General features: G+C 46.8%; 14 non-coding genes and 2 pseudogenes across 14 annotated transcripts; all 16 read right to left on the reverse strand.

Moving 5' to 3' along the window:
• Positions 1–173: 173 nt before the first annotated feature.
• LOC142252774 (U2 spliceosomal RNA) lies at positions 174–364 on the reverse strand. The gene has a single exon (XR_012726141.1). It is a non-coding gene; the product is annotated as a U2 spliceosomal RNA (small nuclear RNA).
• Positions 365–1,752: 1,388 nt separating this feature from the next.
• Positions 1,753–1,943, reverse strand: LOC142252775 (U2 spliceosomal RNA). Its single transcript, XR_012726142.1, has one exon. It is a non-coding gene; the product is annotated as a U2 spliceosomal RNA (small nuclear RNA).
• Positions 1,944–3,331: 1,388 nt separating this feature from the next.
• Positions 3,332–3,522, reverse strand: LOC142252776 (U2 spliceosomal RNA). Its single transcript, XR_012726143.1, has one exon. It is a non-coding gene; the product is annotated as a U2 spliceosomal RNA (small nuclear RNA).
• A 1,388-nt stretch (positions 3,523–4,910) lies between these two features.
• LOC142252777 (U2 spliceosomal RNA) lies at positions 4,911–5,101 on the reverse strand. The gene has a single exon (XR_012726144.1). It is a non-coding gene; the product is annotated as a U2 spliceosomal RNA (small nuclear RNA).
• Positions 5,102–6,489: 1,388 nt separating this feature from the next.
• On the reverse strand, positions 6,490–6,680 carry LOC142252778 (U2 spliceosomal RNA). The gene has a single exon (XR_012726145.1). It is a non-coding gene; the product is annotated as a U2 spliceosomal RNA (small nuclear RNA).
• Positions 6,681–8,068: 1,388 nt separating this feature from the next.
• Positions 8,069–8,259, reverse strand: LOC142252779 (U2 spliceosomal RNA). The gene has a single exon (XR_012726146.1). It is a non-coding gene; the product is annotated as a U2 spliceosomal RNA (small nuclear RNA).
• Positions 8,260–9,647: 1,388 nt separating this feature from the next.
• On the reverse strand, positions 9,648–9,838 carry LOC142252780 (U2 spliceosomal RNA). Its single transcript, XR_012726147.1, has one exon. It is a non-coding gene; the product is annotated as a U2 spliceosomal RNA (small nuclear RNA).
• A 1,388-nt stretch (positions 9,839–11,226) lies between these two features.
• Positions 11,227–11,417, reverse strand: LOC142252781 (U2 spliceosomal RNA). Its single transcript, XR_012726148.1, has one exon. It is a non-coding gene; the product is annotated as a U2 spliceosomal RNA (small nuclear RNA).
• A 1,388-nt stretch (positions 11,418–12,805) lies between these two features.
• On the reverse strand, positions 12,806–13,076 carry LOC142252958 (U2 spliceosomal RNA; annotated as a pseudogene).
• Positions 13,077–14,464: 1,388 nt separating this feature from the next.
• On the reverse strand, positions 14,465–14,655 carry LOC142252782 (U2 spliceosomal RNA). Its single transcript, XR_012726149.1, has one exon. It is a non-coding gene; the product is annotated as a U2 spliceosomal RNA (small nuclear RNA).
• Positions 14,656–16,043: 1,388 nt separating this feature from the next.
• Positions 16,044–16,237, reverse strand: LOC142253261 (U2 spliceosomal RNA). The gene has a single exon (XR_012726571.1). It is a non-coding gene; the product is annotated as a U2 spliceosomal RNA (small nuclear RNA).
• Positions 16,238–16,954: 717 nt separating this feature from the next.
• On the reverse strand, positions 16,955–17,135 carry LOC142253558 (U2 spliceosomal RNA; annotated as a pseudogene).
• A 1,388-nt stretch (positions 17,136–18,523) lies between these two features.
• Positions 18,524–18,714, reverse strand: LOC142252783 (U2 spliceosomal RNA). Its single transcript, XR_012726150.1, has one exon. It is a non-coding gene; the product is annotated as a U2 spliceosomal RNA (small nuclear RNA).
• A 1,388-nt stretch (positions 18,715–20,102) lies between these two features.
• On the reverse strand, positions 20,103–20,293 carry LOC142252785 (U2 spliceosomal RNA). The gene has a single exon (XR_012726152.1). It is a non-coding gene; the product is annotated as a U2 spliceosomal RNA (small nuclear RNA).
• Positions 20,294–21,681: 1,388 nt separating this feature from the next.
• On the reverse strand, positions 21,682–21,872 carry LOC142252786 (U2 spliceosomal RNA). Its single transcript, XR_012726153.1, has one exon. It is a non-coding gene; the product is annotated as a U2 spliceosomal RNA (small nuclear RNA).
• A 1,388-nt stretch (positions 21,873–23,260) lies between these two features.
• On the reverse strand, positions 23,261–23,451 carry LOC142252787 (U2 spliceosomal RNA). Its single transcript, XR_012726154.1, has one exon. It is a non-coding gene; the product is annotated as a U2 spliceosomal RNA (small nuclear RNA).
• Between the last annotated feature and the right edge of the window lie 745 nt (positions 23,452–24,196).

Raw genomic sequence — 24,196 nt, forward strand, 5'->3', positions numbered from 1 at the left:
TGGATGAATAAAGAAAGTCAAAAGTGTGAAAGATAAAAAACAAAAGGAGGAAGTGTGAAAAGTGAATGGGCCAAATTGAGGTGCATATGAAGACGTATGCTTTCTTCCAATTCATTAAACCGGGCTAATATGAATCAGGTGAATTGAGTTCTGCTTTTGGAAACTGGGTTAAGAAGGGGTGCACCGGTCCTGGAGGTACTGCAATACCAGGTCAATGCGTGGAGTGGACAGAGCAAGCTCTTTTTCCATCTCCCTGTTCTAAAAATCCATTTAATATATGGTCCCCAGATAGGGGACGTATCAGATATTAAACTGATAAGAACAGATACTACACTTGATCTTAGCCAAAAGGCCGAGAAGCGATAACCAGAATTGGTTTGGGCCTCGAGTGGCACCCTGGCCTATGCCGGACACATCTTAGGGAGAGAGAGCGAGAGGGAGACAAACCCACGCCTACAGAAGACATTTTGTCACCCAAGCCAACCCTTGAAAAGGCTGCTTTGCAGAGCAAAAACAAGAAGAATGGTGCGTTTTGCAGCCGCCGCCCCCCACTGCAATGAATCTGAATAACTCCTCCTTTAGGGCGCAAGCAACTCCCCTCCCCCTTGCAGTCTTTCCAATTCACGATACAAAAAGACGGACAGGACAGGTTGCCTGACTTTCCGTTACTGCCACCCTTTGCCATCCTTACCCGTAGAAAGCCCTTTCATCATCCCCAAACCCTAATCTTTTCCCTTTCCTTCCCAGCCCCCAAACCCTGCCCTCTGTACCCTTCTCACCACCCGCATCCCTTCTCCTGTCATCCCCCTACCACCCGGGAAAAAAAGAGCTTGCCCCCTCCTTACACTAGCCCACCCTCCCACCCAAAGAACAACTTCTGCTGCGCAGCTTGTTTTCTAGGCAGCAGCGCTATTGTGATGTCAGCGGGGGCATTGTGACAAGCCGCCAGTGTTCCGTCTCTTCATGTTGTGCACAGTTCAAACGGAAAATACATCAACAGGCAGACTACAGAAAAACTTACTATCAAAGGTTAGAGGGGGGCTTTCTCAGAGGGCTTTTTACAGTTTTTCTATTCCCAATTAGCCGTTTAAGTGTACTTATTGAAAGTAGTAATTCTTTCATAGGCCGCCCTTTCTTAGTATTTGACGTTCCTTATATTGCGGTATGAGGCTTTGCAGCAGGTTGCAAACATTCATCACCCATGACTGTCCCCAATTGAGCTCAGAAGCTCAATGTCTATCATGACCTCTCTTTTAGAATGTCCAAGAGCAAGCAAACTATTCCTCCAGGAGAGGGCGCCAACAGACTACTAAAGAGATCATCATTACTCAAAGAAAACCCCAAAAACCAATGCATGATAGGAATAAACAGGTAACTTTCTTTGGAGTGGAAGCGGAGAGATCGCACCAGATGCCATTTCTAGATCTTATCACACCTGTGGTCACTGCAGCAGCAGGTGAATCCACTTTGTCCAAAAGGGATCTATTCCATTCAATTGCAAATGATCTAGATAAGACAGAGAACTGCAGCACGGGACATAGCCGAGTTGGTCAGGTTGAGTGGTGATGAGTTTGCTATTTGGATGAATAAAGAAAGTCAAAAGTGTGAAAGATAAAAAACAAAAGGAGGAAGTGTGAAAAGTGAATGGGCCAAATTGAGGTGCATATGAAGACGTATGCTTTCTTCCAATTCATTAAACCGGGCTAATATGAATCAGGTGAATTGAGTTCTGCTTTTGGAAACTGGGTTAAGAAGGGGTGCACCGGTCCTGGAGGTACTGCAATACCAGGTCAATGCGTGGAGTGGACAGAGCAAGCTCTTTTTCCATCTCCCTGTTCTAAAAATCCATTTAATATATGGTCCCCAGATAGGGGACGTATCAGATATTAAACTGATAAGAACAGATACTACACTTGATCTTAGCCAAAAGGCCGAGAAGCGATAACCAGAATTGGTTTGGGCCTCGAGTGGCACCCTGGCCTATGCCGGACACATCTTAGGGAGAGAGAGCGAGAGGGAGACAAACCCACGCCTACAGAAGACATTTTGTCACCCAAGCCAACCCTTGAAAAGGCTGCTTTGCAGAGCAAAAACAAGAAGAATGGTGCGTTTTGCAGCCGCCGCCCCCCACTGCAATGAATCTGAATAACTCCTCCTTTAGGGCGCAAGCAACTCCCCTCCCCCTTGCAGTCTTTCCAATTCACGATACAAAAAGACGGACAGGACAGGTTGCCTGACTTTCCGTCACTGCCACCCTTTGCCATCCTTACCCGTAGAAAGCCCTTTCATCATCCCCAAACCCTAATCTTTTCCCTTTCCTTCCCAGCCCCCAAACCCTGCCCTCTGTACCCTTCTCACCACCCGCATCCCTTCTCCTGTCATCCCCCTACCACCCGGGAAAAAAAGAGCTTGCCCCCTCCTTACACTAGCCCACCCTCCCACCCAAAGAACAACTTCTGCTGCGCAGCTTGTTTTCTAGGCAGCAGCGCTATTGTGATGTCAGCGGGGGCATTGTGACAAGCCGCCAGTGTTCCGTCTCTTCATGTTGTGCACAGTTCAAACGGAAAATACATCAACAGGCAGACTACAGAAAAACTTACTATCAAAGGTTAGAGGGGGGCTTTCTCAGAGGGCTTTTTACAGTTTTTCTATTCCCAATTAGCCGTTTAAGTGTACTTATTGAAAGTAGTAATTCTTTCATAGGCCGCCCTTTCTTAGTATTTGACGTTCCTTATATTGCGGTATGAGGCTTTGCAGCAGGTTGCAAACATTCATCACCCATGACTGTCCCCAATTGAGCTCAGAAGCTCAATGTCTATCATGACCTCTCTTTTAGAATGTCCAAGAGCAAGCAAACTATTCCTCCAGGAGAGGGCGCCAACAGACTACTAAAGAGATCATCATTACTCAAAGAAAACCCCAAAAACCAATGCATGATAGGAATAAACAGGTAACTTTCTTTGGAGTGGAAGCGGAGAGATCGCACCAGATGCCAATTCTAGATCTTATCACACCTGTGGTCACTGCAGCAGCAGGTGAATCCACTTTGTCCAAAAGGGATCTATTCCATTCAATTGCAAATGATCTAGATAAGACAGAGAACTGCAGCACGGGACATAGCCGAGTTGGTCAGGTTGAGTGGTGATGAGTTTGCTATTTGGATGAATAAAGAAAGTCAAAAGTGTGAAAGATAAAAAACAAAAGGAGGAAGTGTGAAAAGTGAATGGGCCAAATTGAGGTGCATATGAAGACGTATGCTTTCTTCCAATTCATTAAACCGGGCTAATATGAATCAGGTGAATTGAGTTCTGCTTTTGGAAACTGGGTTAAGAAGGGGTGCACCGGTCCTGGAGGTACTGCAATACCAGGTCAATGCGTGGAGTGGACAGAGCAAGCTCTTTTTCCATCTCCCTGTTCTAAAAATCCATTTAATATATGGTCCCCAGATAGGGGACGTATCAGATATTAAACTGATAAGAACAGATACTACACTTGATCTTAGCCAAAAGGCCGAGAAGCGATAACCAGAATTGGTTTGGGCCTCGAGTGGCACCCTGGCCTATGCCGGACACATCTTAGGGAGAGAGAGCGAGAGGGAGACAAACCCACGCCTACAGAAGACATTTTGTCACCCAAGCCAACCCTTGAAAAGGCTGCTTTGCAGAGCAAAAACAAGAAGAATGGTGCGTTTTGCAGCCGCCGCCCCCCACTGCAATGAATCTGAATAACTCCTCCTTTAGGGCGCAAGCAACTCCCCTCCCCCTTGCAGTCTTTCCAATTCACGATACAAAAAGACGGACAGGACAGGTTGCCTGACTTTCCGTCACTGCCACCCTTTGCCATCCTTACCCGTAGAAAGCCCTTTCATCATCCCCAAACCCTAATCTTTTCCCTTTCCTTCCCAGCCCCCAAACCCTGCCCTCTGTACCCTTCTCACCACCCGCATCCCTTCTCCTGTCATCCCCCTACCACCCGGGAAAAAAAGAGCTTGCCCCCTCCTTACACTAGCCCACCCTCCCACCCAAAGAACAACTTCTGCTGCGCAGCTTGTTTTCTAGGCAGCAGCGCTATTGTGATGTCAGCGGGGGCATTGTGACAAGCCGCCAGTGTTCCGTCTCTTCATGTTGTGCACAGTTCAAACGGAAAATACATCAACAGGCAGACTACAGAAAAACTTACTATCAAAGGTTAGAGGGGGGCTTTCTCAGAGGGCTTTTTACAGTTTTTCTATTCCCAATTAGCCGTTTAAGTGTACTTATTGAAAGTAGTAATTCTTTCATAGGCCGCCCTTTCTTAGTATTTGACGTTCCTTATATTGCGGTATGAGGCTTTGCAGCAGGTTGCAAACATTCATCACCCATGACTGTCCCCAATTGAGCTCAGAAGCTCAATGTCTATCATGACCTCTCTTTTAGAATGTCCAAGAGCAAGCAAACTATTCCTCCAGGAGAGGGCGCCAACAGACTACTAAAGAGATCATCATTACTCAAAGAAAACCCCAAAAACCAATGCATGATAGGAATAAACAGGTAACTTTCTTTGGAGTGGAAGCGGAGAGATCGCACCAGATGCCATTTCTAGATCTTATCACACCTGTGGTCACTGCAGCAGCAGGTGAATCCACTTTGTCCAAAAGGGATCTATTCCATTCAATTGCAAATGATCTAGATAAGACAGAGAACTGCAGCACGGGACATAGCCGAGTTGGTCAGGTTGAGTGGTGATGAGTTTGCTATTTGGATGAATAAAGAAAGTCAAAAGTGTGAAAGATAAAAAACAAAAGGAGGAAGTGTGAAAAGTGAATGGGCCAAATTGAGGTGCATATGAAGACGTATGCTTTCTTCCAATTCATTAAACCGGGCTAATATGAATCAGGTGAATTGAGTTCTGCTTTTGGAAACTGGGTTAAGAAGGGGTGCACCGGTCCTGGAGGTACTGCAATACCAGGTCAATGCGTGGAGTGGACAGAGCAAGCTCTTTTTCCATCTCCCTGTTCTAAAAATCCATTTAATATATGGTCCCCAGATAGGGGACGTATCAGATATTAAACTGATAAGAACAGATACTACACTTGATCTTAGCCAAAAGGCCGAGAAGCGATAACCAGAATTGGTTTGGGCCTCGAGTGGCACCCTGGCCTATGCCGGACACATCTTAGGGAGAGAGAGCGAGAGGGAGACAAACCCACGCCTACAGAAGACATTTTGTCACCCAAGCCAACCCTTGAAAAGGCTGCTTTGCAGAGCAAAAACAAGAAGAATGGTGCGTTTTGCAGCCGCCGCCCCCCACTGCAATGAATCTGAATAACTCCTCCTTTAGGGCGCAAGCAACTCCCCTCCCCCTTGCAGTCTTTCCAATTCACGATACAAAAAGACGGACAGGACAGGTTGCCTGACTTTCCGTCACTGCCACCCTTTGCCATCCTTACCCGTAGAAAGCCCTTTCATCATCCCCAAACCCTAATCTTTTCCCTTTCCTTCCCAGCCCCCAAACCCTGCCCTCTGTACCCTTCTCACCACCCGCATCCCTTCTCCTGTCATCCCCCTACCACCCGGGAAAAAAAGAGCTTGCCCCCTCCTTACACTAGCCCACCCTCCCACCCAAAGAACAACTTCTGCTGCGCAGCTTGTTTTCTAGGCAGCAGCGCTATTGTGATGTCAGCGGGGGCATTGTGACAAGCCGCCAGTGTTCCGTCTCTTCATGTTGTGCACAGTTCAAACGGAAAATACATCAACAGGCAGACTACAGAAAAACTTACTATCAAAGGTTAGAGGGGGGCTTTCTCAGAGGGCTTTTTACAGTTTTTCTATTCCCAATTAGCCGTTTAAGTGTACTTATTGAAAGTAGTAATTCTTTCATAGGCCGCCCTTTCTTAGTATTTGACGTTCCTTATATTGCGGTATGAGGCTTTGCAGCAGGTTGCAAACATTCATCACCCATGACTGTCCCCAATTGAGCTCAGAAGCTCAATGTCTATCATGACCTCTCTTTTAGAATGTCCAAGAGCAAGCAAACTATTCCTCCAGGAGAGGGCGCCAACAGACTACTAAAGAGATCATCATTACTCAAAGAAAACCCCAAAAACCAATGCATGATAGGAATAAACAGGTAACTTTCTTTGGAGTGGAAGCGGAGAGATCGCACCAGATGCCAATTCTAGATCTTATCACACCTGTGGTCACTGCAGCAGCAGGTGAATCCACTTTGTCCAAAAGGGATCTATTCCATTCAATTGCAAATGATCTAGATAAGACAGAGAACTGCAGCACGGGACATAGCCGAGTTGGTCAGGTTGAGTGGTGATGAGTTTGCTATTTGGATGAATAAAGAAAGTCAAAAGTGTGAAAGATAAAAAACAAAAGGAGGAAGTGTGAAAAGTGAATGGGCCAAATTGAGGTGCATATGAAGACGTATGCTTTCTTCCAATTCATTAAACCGGGCTAATATGAATCAGGTGAATTGAGTTCTGCTTTTGGAAACTGGGTTAAGAAGGGGTGCACCGGTCCTGGAGGTACTGCAATACCAGGTCAATGCGTGGAGTGGACAGAGCAAGCTCTTTTTCCATCTCCCTGTTCTAAAAATCCATTTAATATATGGTCCCCAGATAGGGGACGTATCAGATATTAAACTGATAAGAACAGATACTACACTTGATCTTAGCCAAAAGGCCGAGAAGCGATAACCAGAATTGGTTTGGGCCTCGAGTGGCACCCTGGCCTATGCCGGACACATCTTAGGGAGAGAGAGCGAGAGGGAGACAAACCCACGCCTACAGAAGACATTTTGTCACCCAAGCCAACCCTTGAAAAGGCTGCTTTGCAGAGCAAAAACAAGAAGAATGGTGCGTTTTGCAGCCGCCGCCCCCCACTGCAATGAATCTGAATAACTCCTCCTTTAGGGCGCAAGCAACTCCCCTCCCCCTTGCAGTCTTTCCAATTCACGATACAAAAAGACGGACAGGACAGGTTGCCTGACTTTCCGTCACTGCCACCCTTTGCCATCCTTACCCGTAGAAAGCCCTTTCATCATCCCCAAACCCTAATCTTTTCCCTTTCCTTCCCAGCCCCCAAACCCTGCCCTCTGTACCCTTCTCACCACCCGCATCCCTTCTCCTGTCATCCCCCTACCACCCGGGAAAAAAAGAGCTTGCCCCCTCCTTACACTAGCCCACCCTCCCACCCAAAGAACAACTTCTGCTGCGCAGCTTGTTTTCTAGGCAGCAGCGCTATTGTGATGTCAGCGGGGGCATTGTGACAAGCCGCCAGTGTTCCGTCTCTTCATGTTGTGCACAGTTCAAACGGAAAATACATCAACAGGCAGACTACAGAAAAACTTACTATCAAAGGTTAGAGGGGGGCTTTCTCAGAGGGCTTTTTACAGTTTTTCTATTCCCAATTAGCCGTTTAAGTGTACTTATTGAAAGTAGTAATTCTTTCATAGGCCGCCCTTTCTTAGTATTTGACGTTCCTTATATTGCGGTATGAGGCTTTGCAGCAGGTTGCAAACATTCATCACCCATGACTGTCCCCAATTGAGCTCAGAAGCTCAATGTCTATCATGACCTCTCTTTTAGAATGTCCAAGAGCAAGCAAACTATTCCTCCAGGAGAGGGCGCCAACAGACTACTAAAGAGATCATCATTACTCAAAGAAAACCCCAAAAACCAATGCATGATAGGAATAAACAGGTAACTTTCTTTGGAGTGGAAGCGGAGAGATCGCACCAGATGCCAATTCTAGATCTTATCACACCTGTGGTCACTGCAGCAGCAGGTGAATCCACTTTGTCCAAAAGGGATCTATTCCATTCAATTGCAAATGATCTAGATAAGACAGAGAACTGCAGCACGGGACATAGCCGAGTTGGTCAGGTTGAGTGGTGATGAGTTTGCTATTTGGATGAATAAAGAAAGTCAAAAGTGTGAAAGATAAAAAACAAAAGGAGGAAGTGTGAAAAGTGAATGGGCCAAATTGAGGTGCATATGAAGACGTATGCTTTCTTCCAATTCATTAAACCGGGCTAATATGAATCAGGTGAATTGAGTTCTGCTTTTGGAAACTGGGTTAAGAAGGGGTGCACCGGTCCTGGAGGTACTGCAATACCAGGTCAATGCGTGGAGTGGACAGAGCAAGCTCTTTTTCCATCTCCCTGTTCTAAAAATCCATTTAATATATGGTCCCCAGATAGGGGACGTATCAGATATTAAACTGATAAGAACAGATACTACACTTGATCTTAGCCAAAAGGCCGAGAAGCGATAACCAGAATTGGTTTGGGCCTCGAGTGGCACCCTGGCCTATGCCGGACACATCTTAGGGAGAGAGAGCGAGAGGGAGACAAACCCACGCCTACAGAAGACATTTTGTCACCCAAGCCAACCCTTGAAAAGGCTGCTTTGCAGAGCAAAAACAAGAAGAATGGTGCGTTTTGCAGCCGCCGCCCCCCACTGCAATGAATCTGAATAACTCCTCCTTTAGGGCGCAAGCAACTCCCCTCCCCCTTGCAGTCTTTCCAATTCACGATACAAAAAGACGGACAGGACAGGTTGCCTGACTTTCCGTCACTGCCACCCTTTGCCATCCTTACCCGTAGAAAGCCCTTTCATCATCCCCAAACCCTAATCTTTTCCCTTTCCTTCCCAGCCCCCAAACCCTGCCCTCTGTACCCTTCTCACCACCCGCATCCCTTCTCCTGTCATCCCCCTACCACCCGGGAAAAAAAGAGCTTGCCCCCTCCTTACACTAGCCCACCCTCCCACCCAAAGAACAACTTCTGCTGCGCAGCTTGTTTTCTAGGCAGCAGCGCTATTGTGATGTCAGCGGGGGCATTGTGACAAGCCGCCAGTGTTCCGTCTCTTCATGTTGTGCACAGTTCAAACGGAAAATACATCAACAGGCAGACTACAGAAAAACTTACTATCAAAGGTTAGAGGGGGGCTTTCTCAGAGGGCTTTTTACAGTTTTTCTATTCCCAATTAGCCGTTTAAGTGTACTTATTGAAAGTAGTAATTCTTTCATAGGCCGCCCTTTCTTAGTATTTGACGTTCCTTATATTGCGGTATGAGGCTTTGCAGCAGGTTGCAAACATTCATCACCCATGACTGTCCCCAATTGAGCTCAGAAGCTCAATGTCTATCATGACCTCTCTTTTAGAATGTCCAAGAGCAAGCAAACTATTCCTCCAGGAGAGGGCGCCAACAGACTACTAAAGAGATCATCATTACTCAAAGAAAACCCCAAAAACCAATGCATGATAGGAATAAACAGGTAACTTTCTTTGGAGTGGAAGCGGAGAGATCGCACCAGATGCCAATTCTAGATCTTATCACACCTGTGGTCACTGCAGCAGCAGGTGAATCCACTTTGTCCAAAAGGGATCTATTCCATTCAATTGCAAATGATCTAGATAAGACAGAGAACTGCAGCACGGGACATAGCCGAGTTGGTCAGGTTGAGTGGTGATGAGTTTGCTATTTGGATGAATAAAGAAAGTCAAAAGTGTGAAAGATAAAAAACAAAAGGAGGAAGTGTGAAAAGTGAATGGGCCAAATTGAGGTGCATATGAAGACGTATGCTTTCTTCCAATTCATTAAACCGGGCTAATATGAATCAGGTGAATTGAGTTCTGCTTTTGGAAACTGGGTTAAGAAGGGGTGCACCGGTCCTGGAGGTACTGCAATACCAGGTCAATGCGTGGAGTGGACAGAGCAAGCTCTTTTTCCATCTCCCTGTTCTAAAAATCCATTTAATATATGGTCCCCAGATAGGGGACGTATCAGATATTAAACTGATAAGAACAGATACTACACTTGATCTTAGCCAAAAGGCCGAGAAGCGATAACCAGAATTGGTTTGGGCCTCGAGTGGCACCCTGGCCTATGCCGGACACATCTTAGGGAGAGAGAGCGAGAGGGAGACAAACCCACGCCTACAGAAGACATTTTGTCACCCAAGCCAACCCTTGAAAAGGCTGCTTTGCAGAGCAAAAACAAGAAGAATGGTGCGTTTTGCAGCCGCCGCCCCCCACTGCAATGAATCTGAATAACTCCTCCTTTAGGGCGCAAGCAACTCCCCTCCCCCTTGCAGTCTTTCCAATTCACGATACAAAAAGACGGACAGGACAGGTTGCCTGACTTTCCGTCACTGCCACCCTTTGCCATCCTTACCCGTAGAAAGCCCTTTCATCATCCCCAAACCCTAATCTTTTCCCTTTCCTTCCCAGCCCCCAAACCCTGCCCTCTGTACCCTTCTCACCACCCGCATCCCTTCTCCTGTCATCCCCCTACCACCCGGGAAAAAAAGAGCTTGCCCCCTCCTTACACTAGCCCACCCTCCCACCCAAAGAACAACTTCTGCTGCGCAGCTTGTTTTCTAGGCAGCAGCGCTATTGTGATGTCAGCGGGGGCATTGTGACAAGCCGCCAGTGTTCCGTCTCTTCATGTTGTGCACAGTTCAAACGGAAAATACATCAACAGGCAGACTACAGAAAAACTTACTATCAAAGGTTAGAGGGGGGCTTTCTCAGAGGGCTTTTTACAGTTTTTCTATTCCCAATTAGCCGTTTAAGTGTACTTATTGAAAGTAGTAATTCTTTCATAGGCCGCCCTTTCTTAGTATTTGACGTTCCTTATATTGCGGTATGAGGCTTTGCAGCAGGTTGCAAACATTCATCACCCATGACTGTCCCCAATTGAGCTCAGAAGCTCAATGTCTATCATGACCTCTCTTTTAGAATGTCCAAGAGCAAGCAAACTATTCCTCCAGGAGAGGGCGCCAACAGACTACTAAAGAGATCATCATTACTCAAAGAAAACCCCAAAAACCAATGCATGATAGGAATAAACAGGTAACTTTCTTTGGAGTGGAAGCGGAGAGATCGCACCAGATGCCAATTCTAGATCTTATCACACCTGTGGTCACTGCAGCAGCAGGTGAATCCACTTTGTCCAAAAGGGATCTATTCCATTCAATTGCAAATGATCTAGATAAGACAGAGAACTGCAGCACGGGACATAGCCGAGTTGGTCAGGTTGAGTGGTGATGAGTTTGCTATTTGGATGAATAAAGAAAGTCAAAAGTGTGAAAGATAAAAAACAAAAGGAGGAAGTGTGAAAAGTGAATGGGCCAAATTGAGGTGCATATGAAGACGTATGCTTTCTTCCAATTCATTAAACCGGGCTAATATGAATCAGGTGAATTGAGTTCTGCTTTTGGAAACTGGGTTAAGAAGGGGTGCACCGGTCCTGGAGGTACTGCAATACCAGGTCAATGCGTGGAGTGGACAGAGCAAGCTCTTTTTCCATCTCCCTGTTCTAAAAATCCATTTAATATATGGTCCCCAGATAGGGGACGTATCAGATATTAAACTGATAAGAACAGATACTACACTTGATCTTAGCCAAAAGGCCGAGAAGCGATAACCAGAATTGGTTTGGGCCTCGAGTGGCACCCTGGCCTATGCCGGACACATCTTAGGGAGAGAGAGCGAGAGGGAGACAAACCCACGCCTACAGAAGACATTTTGTCACCCAAGCCAACCCTTGAAAAGGCTGCTTTGCAGAGCAAAAACAAGAAGAATGGTGCGTTTTGCAGCCGCCGCCCCCCACTGCAATGAATCTGAATAACTCCTCCTTTAGGGCGCAAGCAACTCCCCTCCCCCTTGCAGTCTTTCCAATTCACGATACAAAAAGACGGACAGGACAGGTTGCCTGACTTTCCGTCACTGCCACCCTTTGCCATCCTTACCCGTAGAAAGCCCTTTCATCATCCCCAAACCCTAATCTTTTCCCTTTCCTTCCCAGCCCCCAAACCCTGCCCTCTGTACCCTTCTCACCACCCGCATCCCTTCTCCTGTCATCCCCCTACCACCCGGGAAAAAAAGAGCTTGCCCCCTCCTTACACTAGCCCACCCTCCCACCCAAAGAACAACTTCTGCTGCGCAGCTTGTTTTCTAGGCAGCAGCGCTATTGTGATGTCAGCGGGGGCATTGTGACAAGCCGCCAGTGTTCCGTCTCTTCATGTTGTGCACAGTTCAAACGGAAAATACATCAACAGGCAGACTACAGAAAAACTTACTATCAAAGGTTAGAGGGGGGCTTTCTCAGAGGGCTTTTTACAGTTTTTCTATTCTCAATTAGCCGTTTAAGTGTACTTATTGAAAGTAGTAATTCTTTCATAGGCCGCCCTTTCTTAGTATTTGACGTTCCTTATATTGCGGTATGAGGCTTTGCAGCAGGTTGCAAACATTCATCACCCATGACTGTCCCCAATTGAGCTCAGAAGCTCAATGTCTATCATGACCTCTCTTTTAGAATGTCCAAGAGCAAGCAAACTATTCCTCCAGGAGAGGGCGCCAACAGACTACTAAAGAGATCATCATTACTCAAAGAAAACCCCAAAAACCAATGCATGATAGGAATAAACAGGTAACTTTCTTTGGAGTGGAAGCGGAGAGATCGCACCAGATGCCAATTCTAGATCTAATCACACCTGTGGTCACTGCAGCAGCAGGTGAATCCACTTTGTCCAAAAGGGATCTATTCCATTCAATTGCAAATGATCTAGATAAGACAGAGAACTGCAGCACGGGACATAGCCGAGTTGGTCAGGTTGAGTGGTGATGAGTTTGCTATTTGGATGAATAAAGAAAGTCAAAAGTGTGAAAGATAAAAAACAAAAGGAGGAAGTGTGAAAAGTGAATGGGCCAAATTGAGGTGCATATGAAGACGTATGCTTTCTTCCAATTCATTAAACCGGGCTAATATGAATCAGGTGAATTGAGTTCTGCTTTTGGAAACTGGGTTAAGAAGGGGTGCACCGGTCCTGGAGGTACTGCAATACCAGGTCAATGCGTGGAGTGGACAGAGCAAGCTCTTTTTCCATCTCCCTGTTCTAAAAATCCATTTAATATATGGTCCCCAGATAGGGGACGTATATAATAATAATTAATAATAATAATTTTATTCATTTATATAGCGCTATTAATTCCATAGCACTTTACATACATTGGCGTATCAGATATTAAACTGATAAGAACAGATACTACACTTGATCTTAGCCAAAAGGCCGAGAAGCGATAACCAGAATTGGTTTGGGCCTCGAGTGGCACCCTGGCCTATGCCGGACACATCTTAGGGAGAGAGAGCGAGAGGGAGACAAACCCACGCCTACAGAAGACATTTTGTCACCCAAGCCAACCCTTGAAAAGGCTGCTTTGCAGAGCAAAAACAAGAAGAATGGTGCGTTTTGCAGCCGCCGCCCCCCACTGCAATGAATCTGAATAACTCCTCCTTTAGGGCGCAAGCAACTCCCCTCCCCCTTGCAGTCTTTCCAATTCACGATACAAAAAGACGGACAGGACAGGTTGCCTGACTTTCCGTCACTGCCACCCTTTGCCATCCTTACCCGTAGAAAGCCCTTTCATCATCCCCAAACCCTAATCTTTTCCCTTTCCTTCCCAGCCCCCAAACCCTGCCCTCTGTACCCTTCTCACCACCCGCATCCCTTCTCCTGTCATCCCCCTACCACCCGGGAAAAAAAGAGCTTGCCCCCTCCTTACACTAGCCCACCCTCCCACCCAAAGAACAACTTCTGCTGCGCAGCTTGTTTTCTAGGCAGCAGCGCTATTGTGATGTCAGCGGGGGCATTGTGACAAGCCGCCAGTGTTCCGTCTCTTCATGTTGTGCACAGTTCAAACGGAAAATACATCAACAGGCAGACTACAGAAAAACTTACTATCAAAGGTTAGAGGGGGGCTTTCTCAGAGGGCTTTTTACAGTTTTTCTATTCCCAATTAGCCGTTTAAGTGTACTTATTGAAAGTAGTAATTCTTTCATAGGCCGCCCTTTCTTAGTATTTGACGTTCCTTATATTGCGGTATGAGGCTTTGCAGCAGGTTGCAAACATTCATCACCCATGACTGTCCCCAATTGAGCTCAGAAGCTCAATGTCTATCATGACCTCTCTTTTAGAATGTCCAAGAGCAAGCAAACTATTCCTCCAGGAGAGGGCGCCAACAGACTACTAAAGAGATCATCATTACTCAAAGAAAACCCCAAAAACCAATGCATGATAGGAATAAACAGGTAACTTTCTTTGGAGTGGAAGCGGAGAGATCGCACCAGATGCCAATTCTAGATCTTATCACACCTGTGGTCACTGCAGCAGCAGGTGAATCCACTTTGTCCAAAAGGGATCTATTCCATTCAATTGCAAATGATCTAGATAAGACAGAGAACTGCAGCACGGGACATAGCCGAGTTGGTCAGGTTGAGTGGTGATGAGTTTGCTATTTGGATGAATAAAGAAAGTCAAAAGTGTGAAAGATAAAAAACAAAAGGAGGAAGTGTGAAAAGTGAATGGGCCAAATTGAGGTGCATATGAAGACGTATGCTTTCTTCCAATTCATTAAACCGGGCTAATATGAATCAGGTGAATTGAGTTCTGCTTTTGGAAACTGGGTTAAGAAGGGGTGCACCGGTCCTGGAGGTACTGCAATACCAGGTCAATGCGTGGAGTGGACAGAGCAAGCTCTTTTTCCATCTCCCTGTTCTAAAAATCCATTTAATATATGGTCCCCAGATAGGGGACGTATCAGATATTAAACTGATAAGAACAGATACTACACTTGATCTTAGCCAAAAGGCCGAGAAGCGATAACCAGAATTGGTTTGGGCCTCGAGTGGCACCCTGGCCTATGCCGGACACATCTTAGGGAGAGAGAGCGAGAGGGAGACAAACCCACGCCTACAGAAGACATTTTGTCACCCAAGCCAACCCTTGAAAAGGCTGCTTTGCAGAGCAAAAACAAGAAGAATGGTGCGTTTTGCAGCCGCCGCCCCCCACTGCAATGAATCTGAATAACTCCTCCTTTAGGGCGCAAGCAACTCCCCTCCCCCTTGCAGTCTTTCCAATTCACGATACAAAAAGACGGACAGGACAGGTTGCCTGACTTTCCGTCACTGCCACCCTTTGCCATCCTTACCCGTAGAAAGCCCTTTCATCATCCCCAAACCCTAATCTTTTCCCTTTCCTTCCCAGCCCCCAAACCCTGCCCTCTGTACCCTTCTCACCACCCGCATCCCTTCTCCTGTCATCCCCCTACCACCCGGGAAAAAAAGAGCTTGCCCCCTCCTTACACTAGCCCACCCTCCCACCCAAAGAACAACTTCTGCTGCGCAGCTTGTTTTCTAGGCAGCAGCGCTATTGTGATGTCAGCGGGGGCATTGTGACAAGCCGCCAGTGTTCCGTCTCTTCATGTTGTGCACAGTTCAAACGGAAAATACATCAACAGGCAGACTACAGAAAAACTTACTATCAAAGGTTAGAGGGGGGCTTTCTCAGAGGGCTTTTTACAGTTTTTCTATTCCCAATTAGCCGTTTAAGTGTACTTATTGAAAGTAGTAATTCTTTCATAGGCCGCCCTTTCTTAGTATTTGACGTTCCTTATATTGCGGTATGAGGCTTTGCAGCAGGTTGCAAACATTCATCACCCATGACTGTCCCCAATTGAGCTCAGAAGCTCAATGTCTATCATGACCTCTCTTTTAGAATGTCCAAGAGCAAGCAAACTATTCCTCCAGGAGAGGGCGCCAACAGACTACTAAAGAGATCATCATTACTCAAAGAAAACCCCAAAAACCAATGCATGATAGGAATAAACAGGTAACTTTCTTTGGAGTGGAAGCGGAGAGATCGCACCAGATGCCAATTCTAGATCTTATCACACCTGTGGTCACTGCAGCAGCAGGTGAATCCACTTTGTCCAAAAGGGATCTATTCCATTCAATTGCAAATGATCTAGATAAGACAGAGAACTGCAGCACGGGACATAGCCGAGTTGGTCAGGTTGAGTGGTGATGAGTTTGCTATTTGGATGAATAAAGAAAGTCAAAAGTGTGAAAGATAAAAAACAAAAGGAGGAAGTGTGAAAAGTGAATGGGCCAAATTGAGGTGCATATGAAGACGTATGCTTTCTTCCAATTCATTAAACCGGGCTAATATGAATCAGGTGAATTGAGTTCTGCTTTTGGAAACTGGGTTAAGAAGGGGTGCACCGGTCCTGGAGGTACTGCAATACCAGGTCAATGCGTGGAGTGGACAGAGCAAGCTCTTTTTCCATCTCCCTGTTCTAAAAATCCATTTAATATATGGTCCCCAGATAGGGGACGTATCAGATATTAAACTGATAAGAACAGATTTGATTTAATGAAGCTTTCCAAAGCACCGCAAAAATGCATGACCGAAGTCACACCAAAAACAGTGCAAAGGCTAGGATTCGTGTGGACCCCTCCGTGAGAAGAGGATCCCCAAAAATCAACCCCGTCCCTCCGAGCCAGAAGGCCACAGCGAGGGTCAGGGATCTTCGGTGCTCCCCCAAGCCGAAGCCTGGTTGAGCCTTGTTGTTGCTCCCAGCGTCCACCGAGGCATCTTACCCAAGTGGAGTAGGGAGCTACTAGTCGTTGGTTTCGCAGCCGAGACTGCCCGGACCGTCAACCGGTGTTGGTTTCTCAGCCCAAGGCTGACCGGACCTCCAACCGGGTGTTGGTTTCTCAGCCCAAGGCTGACCGGACCTCCAACCGGGTGTTGGTTTCTCAGCCCAAGGCTAACCGGACCTCCAACCGGGTGTTGGTTTCTCAGCCAAAGCTGACCCGGACCTCCAACCGGGTGTTGGTTTCTCAGCCCAAAGCTGACCGGACCTCCGACCGGGATTATAAAAATTTCCCTTCTTAGCCAGAAGGCCGGGATAGGGCAATATGCTTGGAAAGTATGAATAGGCAAGGCGCGGCGTGCGACAGAGTCTGAGGCTTACCAGGGTCCCAACCTAGCAAGTTCAGACTCCCTCCAGGGTGTCCATTCCTGGGGCACATTGCACCATAACCCCCACACTTACTCAGTCTAATAGCCTCGATCCTGGTAGGGCCATGGTTTCCTCTAGATGGATATACTATCCTCCAAAGTACTAACAAGCGCAACCTTCCAGTGTGCATTGCATCATTGTACTAAGGTGGCCGGAGCCTTAAACCACCTTTTCGAAAGATACTACACTTGATCTTAGCCAAAAGGCCGAGAAGCGATAACCAGAATTGGTTGGAACAGATACTACACTTGATCTTAGCCAAAAGGCCGAGAAGCGATAACCAGAATTGGTTTGGGCCTCGAGTGGCACCCTGGCCTATGCCGGACACATCTTAGGGAGAGAGAGCGAGAGGGAGACAAACCCACGCCTACAGAAGACATTTTGTCACCCAAGCCAACCCTTGAAAAGGCTGCTTTGCAGAGCAAAAACAAGAAGAATGGTGCGTTTTGCAGCCGCCGCCCCCCACTGCAATGAATCTGAATAACTCCTCCTTTAGGGCGCAAGCAACTCCCCTCCCCCTTGCAGTCTTTCCAATTCACGATACAAAAAGACGGACAGGACAGGTTGTCTGACTTTCCGTCACTGCCACCCTTTACCATCCTTACCCGTAGAAAGCCCTTTCATCATCCCCAAACCCTAATCTTTTCCCTTTCCTTCCCAGCCCCCAAACCCTGCCCTCTGTACCCTTCTCACCACCCGCATCCCTTCTCCTGTCATCCCCCTACCACCCGGGAAAAAAAGAGCTTGCCCCCTCCTTACACTAGCCCACCCTCCCACCCAAAGAACAACTTCTGCTGCGCAGCTTGTTTTCTAGGCAGCAGCGCTATTGTGATGTCAGCGGGGGCATTGTGACAAGCCGCCAGTGTTCCGTCTCTTCATGTTGTGCACAGTTCAAACGGAAAATACATCAACAGGCAGACTACAGAAAAACTTACTATCAAAGGTTAGAGGGGGGCTTTCTCAGAGGGCTTTTTACAGTTTTTCTATTCCCAATTAGCCGTTTAAGTGTACTTATTGAAAGTAGTAATTCTTTCATAGGCCGCCCTTTCTTAGTATTTGACGTTCCTTATATTGCGGTATGAGGCTTTGCAGCAGGTTGCAAACATTCATCACCCATGACTGTCCCCAATTGAGCTCAGAAGCTCAATGTCTATCATGACCTCTCTTTTAGAATGTCCAAGAGCAAGCAAACTATTCCTCCAGGAGAGGGCGCCAACAGACTACTAAAGAGATCATCATTACTCAAAGAAAACCCCAAAAACCAATGCATGATAGGAATAAACAGGTAACTTTCTTTGGAGTGGAAGCGGAGAGATCGCACCAGATGCCAATTCTAGATCTTATCACACCTGTGGTCACTGCAGCAGCAGGTGAATCCACTTTGTCCAAAAGGGATCTATTCCATTCAATTGCAAATGATCTAGATAAGACAGAGAACTGCAGCACGGGACATAGCCGAGTTGGTCAGGTTGAGTGGTGATGAGTTTGCTATTTGGATGAATAAAGAAAGTCAAAAGTGTGAAAGATAAAAAACAAAAGGAGGAAGTGTGAAAAGTGAATGGGCCAAATTGAGGTGCATATGAAGACGTATGCTTTCTTCCAATTCATTAAACCGGGCTAATACGAATCAGGTGAATTGAGTTCTGCTTTTGGAAACTGGGTTAAGAAGGGGTGCACCGGTCCTGGAGGTACTGCAATACCAGGTCAATGCGTGGAGTGGACAGAGCAAGCTCTTTTTCCATCTCCCTGTTCTAAAAATCCATTTAATATATGGTCCCCAGATAGGGGACGTATCAGATATTAAACTGATAAGAACAGATACTACACTTGATCTTAGCCAAAAGGCCGAGAAGCGATAACCAGAATTGGTTTGGGCCTCGAGTGGCACCCTGGCCTATGCCGGACACATCTTAGGGAGAGAGAGCGAGAGGGAGACAAACCCACGCCTACAGAAGACATTTTGTCACCCAAGCCAACCCTTGAAAAGGCTGCTTTGCAGAGCAAAAACAAGAAGAATGGTGCGTTTTGCAGCCGCCGCCCCCCACTGCAATGAATCTGAATAACTCCTCCTTTAGGGCGCAAGCAACTCCCCTCCCCCTTGCAGTCTTTCCAATTCACGATACAAAAAGACGGACAGGACAGGTTGCCTGACTTTCCGTCACTGCCACCCTTTGCCATCCTTACCCGTAGAAAGACCTTTCATCATCCCCAAACCCTAATCTTTTCCCTTTCCTTCCCAGCCCCCAAACCCTGCCCTCTGTACCCTTCTCACCACCCGCATCCCTTCTCCTGTCATCCCCCTACCACCCGGGAAAAAAAGAGCTTGCCCCCTCCTTACACTAGCCCACCCTCCCACCCAAAGAACAACTTCTGCTGCGCAGCTTGTTTTCTAGGCAGCAGCGCTATTGTGATGTCAGCGGGGGCATTGTGACAAGCCGCCAGTGTTCCGTCTCTTCATGTTGTGCACAGTTCAAACGGAAAATACATCAACAGGCAGACTACAGAAAAACTTACTATCAAAGGTTAGAGGGGGGCTTTCTCAGAGGGCTTTTTACAGTTTTTCTATTCCCAATTAGCCGTTTAAGTGTACTTATTGAAAGTAGTAATTCTTTCATAGGCCGCCCTTTCTTAGTATTTGACGTTCCTTATATTGCGGTATGAGGCTTTGCAGCAGGTTGCAAACATTCATCACCCATGACTGTCCCCAATTGAGCTCAGAAGCTCAATGTCTATCATGACCTCTCTTTTAGAATGTCCAAGAGCAAGCAAACTATTCCTCCAGGAGAGGGCGCCAACAGACTACTAAAGAGATCATCATTACTCAAAGAAAACCCCAAAAACCAATGCATGATAGGAATAAACAGGTAACTTTCTTTGGAGTGGAAGCGGAGAGATCGCACCAGATGCCAATTCTAGATCTTATCACACCTGTGGTCACTGCAGCAGCAGGTGAATCCACTTTGTCCAAAAGGGATCTATTCCATTCAATTGCAAATGATCTAGATAAGACAGAGAACTGCAGCACGGGACATAGCCGAGTTGGTCAGGTTGAGTGGTGATGAGTTTGCTATTTGGATGAATAAAGAAAGTCAAAAGTGTGAAAGATAAAAAACAAAAGGAGGAAGTGTGAAAAGTGAATGGGCCAAATTGAGGTGCATATGAAGACGTATGCTTTCTTCCAATTCATTAAACCGGGCTAATATGAATCAGGTGAATTGAGTTCTGCTTTTGGAAACTGGGTTAAGAAGGGGTGCACCGGTCCTGGAGGTACTGCAATACCAGGTCAATGCGTGGAGTGGACAGAGCAAGCTCTTTTTCCATCTCCCTGTTCTAAAAATCCATTTAATATATGGTCCCCAGATAGGGGACGTATCAGATATTAAACTGATAAGAACAGATACTACACTTGATCTTAGCCAAAAGGCCGAGAAGCGATAACCAGAATTGGTTTGGGCCTCGAGTGGCACCCTGGCCTATGCCGGACACATCTTAGGGAGAGAGAGCGAGAGGGAGACAAACCCACGCCTACAGAAGACATTTTGTCACCCAAGCCAACCCTTGAAAAGGCTGCTTTGCAGAGCAAAAACAAGAAGAATGGTGCGTTTTGCAGCCGCCGCCCCCCACTGCAATGAATCTGAATAACTCCTCCTTTAGGGCGCAAGCAACTCCCCTCCCCCTTGCAGTCTTTCCAATTCACGATACAAAAAGACGGACAGGACAGGTTGCCTGACTTTCCGTCACTGCCACCCTTTGCCATCCTTACCCGTAGAAAGCCCTTTCATCATCCCCAAACCCTAATCTTTTCCCTTTCCTTCCCAGCCCCCAAACCCTGCCCTCTGTACCCTTCTCACCACCCGCATCCCTTCTCCTGTCATCCCCCTACCACCCGGGAAAAAAAGAGCTTGCCCCCTCCTTACACTAGCCCACCCTCCCACCCAAAGAACAACTTCTGCTGCGCAGCTTGTTTTCTAGGCAGCAGCGCTATTGTGATGTCAGCGGGGGCATTGTGACAAGCCGCCAGTGTTCCGTCTCTTCATGTTGTGCACAGTTCAAACGGAAAATACATCAACAGGCAGACTACAGAAAAACTTACTATCAAAGGTTAGAGGGGGGCTTTCTCAGAGGGCTTTTTACAGTTTTTCTATTCCCAATTAGCCGTTTAAGTGTACTTATTGAAAGTAGTAATTCTTTCATAGGCCGCCCTTTCTTAGTATTTGACGTTCCTTATATTGCGGTATGAGGCTTTGCAGCAGGTTGCAAACATTCATCACCCATGACTGTCCCCAATTGAGCTCAGAAGCTCAATGTCTATCATGACCTCTCTTTTAGAATGTCCAAGAGCAAGCAAACTATTCCTCCAGGAGAGGGCGCCAACAGACTACTAAAGAGATCATCATTACTCAAAGAAAACCCCAAAAACCAATGCATGATAGGAATAAACAGGTAACTTTCTTTGGAGTGGAAGCGGAGAGATCGCACCAGATGCCAATTCTAGATCTTATCACACCTGTGGTCACTGCAGCAGCAGGTGAATCCACTTTGTCCAAAAGGGATCTATTCCATTCAATTGCAAATGATCTAGATAAGACAGAGAACTGCAGCACGGGACATAGCCGAGTTGGTCAGGTTGAGTGGTGATGAGTTTGCTATTTGGATGAATAAAGAAAGTCAAAAGTGTGAAAGATAAAAAACAAAAGGAGGAAGTGTGAAAAGTGAATGGGCCAAATTGAGGTGCATATGAAGACGTATGCTTTCTTCCAATTCATTAAACCGGGCTAATATGAATCAGGTGAATTGAGTTCTGCTTTTGGAAACTGGGTTAAGAAGGGGTGCACCGGTCCTGGAGGTACTGCAATACCAGGTCAATGCGTGGAGTGGACAGAGCAAGCTCTTTTTCCATCTCCCTGTTCTAAAAATCCATTTAATATATGGTCCCCAGATAGGGGACGTATCAGATATTAAACTGATAAGAACAGATACTACACTTGATCTTAGCCAAAAGGCCGAGAAGCGATAACCAGAATTGGTTTGGGCCTCGAGTGGCACCCTGGCCTATGCCGGACACATCTTAGGGAGAGAGAGCGAGAGGGAGACAAACCCACGCCTACAGAAGACATTTTGTCACCCAAGCCAACCCTTGAAAAGGCTGCTTTGCAGAGCAAAAACAAGAAGAATGGTGCGTTTTGCAGCCGCCGCCCCCCACTGCAATGAATCTGAATAACTCCTCCTTTAGGGCGCAAGCAACTCCCCTCCCCCTTGCAGTCTTTCCAATTCACGATACAAAAAGACGGACAGGACAGGTTGCCTGACTTTCCGTCACTGCCACCCTTTGCCATCCTTACCCGTAGAAAGCCCTTTCATCATCCCCAAACCCTAATCTTTTCCCTTTCCTTCCCAGCCCCCAAACCCTGCCCTCTGTACCCTTCTCACCACCCGCATCCCTTCTCCTGTCATCCCCCTACCACCCGGGAAAAAAAGAGCTTGCCCCCTCCTTACACTAGCCCACCCTCCCACCCAAAGAACAACTTCTGCTGCGCAGCTTGTTTTCTAGGCAGCAGCGCTATTGTGATGTCAGCGGGGGCATTGTGACAAGCCGCCAGTGTTCCGTCTCTTCATGTTGTGCACAGTTCAAACGGAAAATACATCAACAGGCAGACTACAGAAAAACTTACTATCAAAGGTTAGAGGGGGGCTTTCTCAGAGGGCTTTTTACAGTTTTTCTATTCCCAATTAGCCGTTTAAGTGTACTTATTGAAAGTAGTAATTCTTTCATAGGCCGCCCTTTCTTAGTATTTGACGTTCCTTATATTGCGGTATGAGGCTTTGCAGCAGGTTGCAAACATTCATCACCCATGACTGTCCCCAATTGAGCTCAGAAGCTCAATGTCTATCATGACCTCTCTTTTAGAATGTCCAAGAGCAAGCAAACTATTCCTCCAGGAGAGGGCGCCAACAGACTACTAAAGAGATCATCATTACTCAAAGAAAACCCCAAAAACCAATGCATGATAGGAATAAACAGGTAACTTTCTTTGGAGTGGAAGCGGAGAGATCGCACCAGATGCCAATTCTAGATCTTATCACACCTGTGGTCACTGCAGCAGCAGGTGAATCCACTTTGTCCAAAAGGGATCTATTCCATTCAATTGCAAATGATCTAGATAAGACAGAGAACTGCAGCACGGGACATAGCCGAGTTGGTCAGGTTGAGTGGTGATGAGTTTGCTATTTGGATGAATAAAGAAAGTCAAAAGTGTGAAAGATAAAAAACAAAAGGAGGAAGTGTGAAAAGTGAATGGGCCAAATTGAGGTGCATATGAAGACGTATGCTTTCTTCCAATTCATTAAACCGGGCTAATATGAATCAGGTGAATTGAGTTCTGCTTTTGGAAACTGGGTTAAGAAGGGGTGCACCGGTCCTGGAGGTACTGCAATACCAGGTCAATGCGTGGAGTGGACAGAGCAAGCTCTTTTTCCATCTCCCTGTTCTAAAAATCCATTTAATATATGGTCCCCAGATAGGGGACGTATCAGATATTAAACTGATAAGAACAGATACTACACTTGATCTTAGCCAAAAGGCCGAGAAGCGATAACCAGAATTGGTTTGGGCCTCGAGTGGCACCCTGGCCTATGCCGGACACATCTTAGGGAGAGAGAGCGAGAGGGAGACAAACCCACGCCTACAGAAGACATTTTGTCACCCAAGCCAACCCTTGAAAAGGCTGCTTTGCAGAGCAAAAACAAGAAGAATGGTGCGTTTTGCAGCCGCCGCCCCCCACTGCAATGAATCTGAATAACTCCTCCTTTAGGGCGCAAGCAACTCCCCTCCCCCTTGCAGTCTTTCCAATTCACGATACAAAAAGACGGACAGGACAGGTTGCCTGACTTTCCGTCACTGCCACCCTTTGCCATCCTTACCCGTAGAAAGCCCTTTCATCATCCCCAAACCCTAATCTTTTCCCTTTCCTTCCCAGCCCCCAAACCCTGCCCTCTGTACCCTTCTCACCACCCGCATCCCTTCTCCTGTCATCCCCCTACCACCCGGGAAAAAAAGAGCTTGCCCCCTCCTTACACTAGCCCACCCTCCCACCCAAAGAACAACTTCTGCTGCGCAGCTTGTTTTCTAGGCAGCAGCGCTATTGTGATGTCAGCGGGGGCATTGTGACAAGCCGCCAGTGTTCCGTCTCTTCATGTTGTGCACAGTTCAAACGGAAAATACATCAACAGGCAGACTACAGAAAAACTTACTATCAAAGGTTAGAGGGGGGCTTTCTCAGAGGGCTTTTTACAGTTTTTCTATTCCCAATTAGCCGTTTAAGTGTACTTATTGAAAGTA

This window comes from Anomaloglossus baeobatrachus, chromosome 9 (genome assembly GCF_048569485.1).
Source record: "Anomaloglossus baeobatrachus isolate aAnoBae1 chromosome 9, aAnoBae1.hap1, whole genome shotgun sequence".
In the NCBI taxonomy this organism is placed as follows: domain Eukaryota; kingdom Metazoa; phylum Chordata; class Amphibia; order Anura; family Aromobatidae; genus Anomaloglossus; species Anomaloglossus baeobatrachus.